Source organism: Choloepus didactylus, chromosome 8 (genome assembly GCF_015220235.1).
Source record: "Choloepus didactylus isolate mChoDid1 chromosome 8, mChoDid1.pri, whole genome shotgun sequence".
Lineage (NCBI taxonomy): Eukaryota > Metazoa > Chordata > Mammalia > Pilosa > Megalonychidae > Choloepus > Choloepus didactylus.
In genome coordinates, this window is record NC_051314.1 from 20878736 (window position 1) to 20885247 (window position 6512).

Genomic DNA, 6512 nt, shown 5'->3' on the forward strand with positions numbered 1-6512 from the left:
GGACATCTCTCCAGATTGCTTTGTACTTGCTGACCCCTGCCTGGAATTGTTAGCAAATTGTTTCCTATGATTGTGGTATAAGAGAAATGGACGCAAAGCATTTTATAGATAGTGATGCTTTTCTAAGGTGCAGATGCTGCCCTCTCCACAGCTACACTGTAAGCTCATGTCTTCCTCATGTCTTTGTCACCTGCAGGGCTAACACCTAGAAGGTCGTGACTACAAATTGCTCCATGGAGGAAGCCCATAGAGTCAGTTGCTTCTGCCAAAGCAAATAATATAATTTACATGGTCACAATGACACCCTGACAAACTATATTGGTCAGCCTGTTTCAGTTGCAAGTGTACAAACCCAACTCAAATCACTGTAGGGGGAAAGAAAGATGATTCATTGTTTCAACCAAGTGGGAAGTCTGGGCTCGTATGATAGATTCAAGCAGGGCTTCATCCAGGAGCACAAATGATTTTGTCAGTTTGGTCTCTTTATGTATTTCCACCAATTCGGCCCTCACCATGGTACCCAAGGATCCCTCCATTTCTAATTCAGCAGGTGATTTTCTGTCCATATCTGAATTGACCTCTGTATCATTTAGAGCTGCCGGCCACGCCTTCGGTCCTGACACTCTTCCTCCAGTGGCTTCCGGTTCATGCTCCTCTCCCGGCTTTCCCGCCCTCCCTCTGGCCACCCCTTCCCAGTCTCCTTCAGGGTCTTTTCTTCCTGCATCCAGCCCTCGCCATGGCTGCTCCATCAGCAAACACCATCTGAGCACTCCACAAACTCTCCTCTACTCCTTGGGCTTCAGGTGCCATGCCCATGTCAATGGTCTCCCAAGTCACATTCGCTGTCCAGAGCATCAGGCTCACATATACAGCTGCCTCCACCATGTCACCCCCTCGGGCTCTCATGGGAACCTCAGACTCTAAACGTCCACCATGGCGACCACTATCTTCCCCAACAAGCCACAGCCTCCTCTCTTCCTCCTTCAGTGACCTTCATCTCTGTGTCAAGAGCCACCAGTTAGTTTTCCCAAAAGAGAAACCTGAGAGTCATCTCCCCTTCTCCACATCCAAATTGTCAGCAAGTCTTGTCAATTGTCCCTTGTTAATGTTTCTCGAACCTTTCTCTCCATCCACTGCCATTACCTTACACAGCTCTGGTAAGGCTAGAGCATTCTCAGGAATTAGATTCTGTCTCTAAATCTTGTACTAATCCCAATGGGGAATAAAAAGAAGGAAGTACTTAAAGAGGTGGATGTAATGCTTGGGGAGGGGATGAGCATGGCTCTGAGGAAGTCAGGGACTCCCAAAATGTGGAAGGGAGGGCACAGCCCTCAGGATAAAAAAAAAAAAAATGGCACAAACTGGAATAAACCGAGACTTGCAAAAATGCTGAGTTCAAGGGAAAATGTCTTCTTGCCTTATGTTTGGAATGAGAAAACCAGCAGGAACAGCCCAGACATGCCGACTGAACAGATGATGTCATGTTCATGACCGCGAAGGAGGAAAACAAAGCTGGCACCTCCCATTGTGCTGCTACCTTCTCTAGAAACAAGCCGGGTGAACTTTCCTGGGAGGAAAATGGTGGGAAGCTGTCAATGAGCTTAGACTGCTCAAAATACAGCTAGGACCCCGTGGATGAAATTGCTGGCCCATCCTCAAATAGATTTTACTCCATTTTTTTTGCATACATTGATGGGGCCTCCTCTATGCTGAGCACTGGAGGATAAGTAGGTCTCGGTACCTGCCCTCAAGGAGATGGGGAGACATTCACACAGATGATCTAGTAGAATGTGTGGCTGGGGTTCACATAGAAGGCTGTGCAGAGGGTGGGGCACAAAGGAGAGGCTTAATTCCACCTGGAGACTGAAAGGCATCTTCGAGGAGTTGGGGCTCGGTTTGGAAAGACAAGTGGTAGATGGTCTTCCCAAGGCAATTAATGAGAGGAAACATTAGACATCAGGGAAACTGGTCTGGAGTGCCTGGAAGCTTAAGGACTCATAACTAATAGGAAAGGCTAGAAGACAAGAGATGGGCCAAGACAACTTTGTATAAAAACAAAGAACAAAGGATGTCACAAGGCACAGAAAGCAGACTATAGCAAAGTGCTATGCAGTTTGGGGAGCACATAGAGAGTAGGATATAATCATGGCAAACACCCTGAGTTCCTTAGAAGTCAATCAGGCTAGACCAATGCTTCTTACTTAGGGGTAGTTTGTCCCCCAGAGGGCATTTGGCAATGTATGGAGACATTTTTGGTTGTCACAACTGGGGGAGGGGGTGTCCTACTAGCATCTAGAGGGTAGAGCCTAAGGATGCTGCTAAACATCCTAAAAGGCTCAGGGCAACCCCCACAACAAATCAGCCCAAAATGTCAATAGTGTCAAAGTTGGAAAACCCTGGACTAAACTAACCTCATTTCCTTTGTTGAAAGTTTTTCCAGACTAGAAACTGGAGGGAGCAGTGGTTATAATAGAGCACATTTTTCAAAGTGTGTTCCAAAGAGTTATAATTTTCAGGATGCTAAAGGTTTTTTTGGTCAAATATGTTTGGAAAACTCTGAATTAAAGTAAGATTTTAGTGCAGAATTTGCTCATATACTTTGGGGATGGAGCTACAAGTACATAAAAGAGTATGCAGAATTTCCCAGATTTATTTGCCCTCAGACATCTTTAACCATTTTCTGTTTAGATGCTTGTCTTTTATTAATTTATAAAAACTCTTCATCCATTAAGAACATTAATTCTTTGTCACTTTGCAACTGTTTTCTTCATTTGACAGTTACCTTTCCATTTTGTGATTCCATTTTTAACAATTAAAAAAATTTTTTTAAGTAGTCAAATGTTTCTGTCTTTGAGAGGCAGTGGAGTATAGTGGCTACGGGGGTTGATTCAAATCCGGTTTATAGCACTTTTCAGCTGCGAGACCTTGGGTAAATCACTTAATCTCACTGGCCTTGTATCCTTATGTAAAATGAAGATATTAATAGTATCAACCTCACAAGTTTGTCATGAGGATTAAGAGTCATGATACATGTAAAGTAAGTATATAAGCACAGTGCCTGGAATACAACAGGCCCTCAATAAATATTAGCTATTGTCATTGTTAGAAATGTTCAGACTTGCTCTGGTATCCAAAATTCAACTGAAGTCAGTAGGGAAGATGTGACTAAACAGCATCAAATATCAAGGAGATTTGAATTCACTTGGCTACAAGTTCTGTTTGACTCAGATGAGTAATGGGGTTGACAAAAGCTCTAAGCCATAAATGACCAACAAATAGCTGAAAATTAGTCATTGAGGAAAGGCAAATGAAAACCACAATGAGATGGTGCTATGTAACTGCCAGAATGGATAAAAATTTAAAAGATTGATAATACTAAGTGTTGAGAAGGATACAGAACGATTGGAAAGCACACAGAGCTAGTGGAAGTGTAAACTGATACAACCACTTTGGAATACTGTTTGATGTTATCTACGAAGCTGAAGTTACACAGAAATTCTTCTTTTAGGTATACTCAACCTAAGTACATGTATGTGTGCCCCAAGACCCGTGTTCGAAATAGCCAAGCCCCAGGAACAACCCATGTGTCCATCAACAGTAGAACAGAGAGACAAATTGTGGCATATTAATACAATTAGAATATTTTCAGAAATGAAAATGAATAAATTATACCTACAAACAACAGTGTGAATGAATCTCACAAACACACCATCAAGTGAAATGACTCAGATACAAAAGAATGCCTATTACATGATTCCATTTAAATAAAATACAAAACCAAGGAAACCAAACTCCAATGTTTAATGAGATGCATGCTTAGGTGATTAAAATTTTTAAGAAAAGCAAGAAAGTTCTTAACATGAAAGTCAGAATAGAAGTTGCCTTTGGGAAGGAGAAAGGAATGGTCATGGAGATGAGGCTGGAATGGGGATTTTTGGGTGTGGGCAATGTTCTATTGCTTATCTTGGGTGGCAAATACGTGGGTGTTTGCTTTGTAATAGTTCCTTGAGCTGTCATTTTTGTTTTGTGTATTTCTCTACATTGTATTTCAAAATAAGAGAAAGTTTTTAAAATGTGATACACTCTTAGGCTATATTAATGGAGATCTGACATCCAAAACAAAGAAGGTGAGCACCTGCTGTGCTGGTCAGTCCACAGATCGTGTTCCATTCTGAGTTATGCACCAGTTAGGGGTGTTTGAGAGAGGCACTGACAAATTAATGTGACCAGAGAAGAATGAATGGAGCAGGAAAGAAGATGGGGCATCTTGCCCGGAAAGGCTAGAGATAGTGTGGCCAGCATCTTCAGAAACGTGGTAGATTGTCATGGGAAGATAAAATTGGGCTGATTCTCTGTAACATTTAATGGGCAGATCTTGGACCACTGTTATGGGGAAATAGATGTCTGATTTTTTTTTAAGAAGCATCTTTCATTCAGTCAGAGGTGGGCATTCATGGAATGGTTTGGTAAGAAGTGCTCATCACTGGAGAGCTGGCTCAAAGATGAACTCGTACTAAAGAGTTTTAAGAGAATTTAGGCATTGTGCCAGGTTCTGAGCCTGAGATGTTTGCACTCTCTGAAACTGAGTGCCTATCTGTGTGTATGTTTACGTGTAGAAGTAGTATAAGCATTTTGAGGGGAAAGCTGTCTGTAGCTTCTTTTAGCTTCCCACAGGGGCCTCTGACCCTCTCGGAGGTTAAGACACCCCAGAGACAACCCTTACGTTGTCTTCCAGTGATAAGATTCTGTGGTTTTAACCAATAATAGGAGCAGTCCATTGAAAGTCAAGTTCAAGACCAAGAGCAGGTATAGTCAGGGGGAGAGGGGGTAAAGTGTACAGAATCTAGGGTCTCATTTTTTTGGTTTGAATCTGGATTTGCCATTTACTAGTTGTGTGGCCTTGGGCAAGTGACTTAGTCACTCTATTAGTTAGGGTTCTTTAGGGAAACAGAATCAACAAGAGAGATCTAAATAAAAGATTTTATAAAAGTGTCTAACGCAACTGTGGGATGTACAAGCCCCAATTCTATAGGGCAGGCAGCAAACTGGCAACTCCAATGAAGGTGTTCGATGAACTCCTCAGGCAGTGAACTGGTAACTCCAATGAACTCAGGAAATGCTTCGCTGGCTAGCTGAAGAAGAAGTGAAGGTCCTCTATCTGTCTCGCTTAAAAGTCTTTGACTGATTTGATGCAATCCAGCTGATTGAATTCTCATTGTGGAAGACACTCCCTTTGTTGATGTAATCAGTCACAGTTGCAACCAATTGACTGATGATTTAATAAAACAGCCTTCTGGTTTATTAACCAGCCACAAACGTCCTAGCAGTAAACAGTTAGGCCAGTGCTTGCTTGACCAGACACATGGGCACCATCACCTGGACAAGCTGACACATGAACCTAACCATCACAGTCGCTCTGTGCCTCAATTTCCCTATCTTTAAAAAGGCATCAATAATCCCCCTCCTGGGGTTGCTGTGATGAAAGAATAAATCAACCCAGCTTAGGACAGCACCTGGTAAATGCTAATGGATGTGAACTCTAAAAGCCCACTAAAAATATAAGCTGTTTTATGATTACTTAACAGCTGAAATGAGATAAGCAGTTGCTCATAATGGACAAAAAAGTTGGGGGAAGGTGGGCAGGGATGAAATTCTGCGTAAATTATTAAAGTAAGGAAAACAGGCTTCCAGTATCCCCGGGAGAGGCCAAGATAACAAGTTAACTCCACCCTGGGAGCCGCCTTTTCCTTGTTTCATAGATTCACAGACTGTCAGCACTGGGGAGGGCTCGAGTCCTAGCACCTCACTTAGAAGATAAGAACGTGAGGCTCCAGAGAGAGGAAGGCTCTGCCCAAGGCCACACAGCAAGGGAGCATCACAGAATAACAGAACAGGAAGAGAAGAAAGACCTTTGAGCTTATTCGGCACCAACTCCCCTCCTCACTTTAGAGATAAGAACAGAACTACTACTATTAGCACAACTAATAAAACCTAATGCTTCCATAGAGCTTTCTCTGAGCTGGGCACTAAGAGCTTTACATATACTCACAGCAGCCTTATGAGGAAGGTGCAGTTGGTATCCCCTTTACAGATGAGGAAACTGAGGCAAGGGCTTTAAGTAGTGGAGCTGGGTTAGACCTAAGCAGTCTACCTCTAGCGCCTGAGCTCAGAGGGGTGAAGGGCATCGCCATGGCCGCAGGTTAAGTCGTCCAGACCCAGGTACCTTGATGCTTGCCCCTGTGGGCATGGGGTCTGTTGTCCTTCTGTTTAATAAGAGCCTGGAGTGATGAGTGACAGGGTTCAGGCACCCCTGCAGACAGCCCTGTCCTGGGGGGACAAGGTGGCAGCTTGCAGCAGCCCAGGCATCTCCCACACCCCTGCTGGGCCAGGTCTGCTGCTGTCATCAGCTCCAAGAGACCTGGACCCTGATGTCTCCTCCTCGGCTGGGTCACTTAACCGGCTTTCCCAGCACCATCTGCTTTTTAAGTGGGAGTAGGTGGCCTGATTGCACG

General features: G+C 43.6%; 1 protein-coding gene across 2 annotated transcripts in view; it reads left to right on the forward strand.

The window, feature by feature from the left end:
- The window catches only part of SYN3 (synapsin III), a 467769-nt gene that overhangs the window by 378933 nt on the left and 82324 nt on the right, over positions 1-6512 (forward strand). The window lies entirely within an intron of this gene.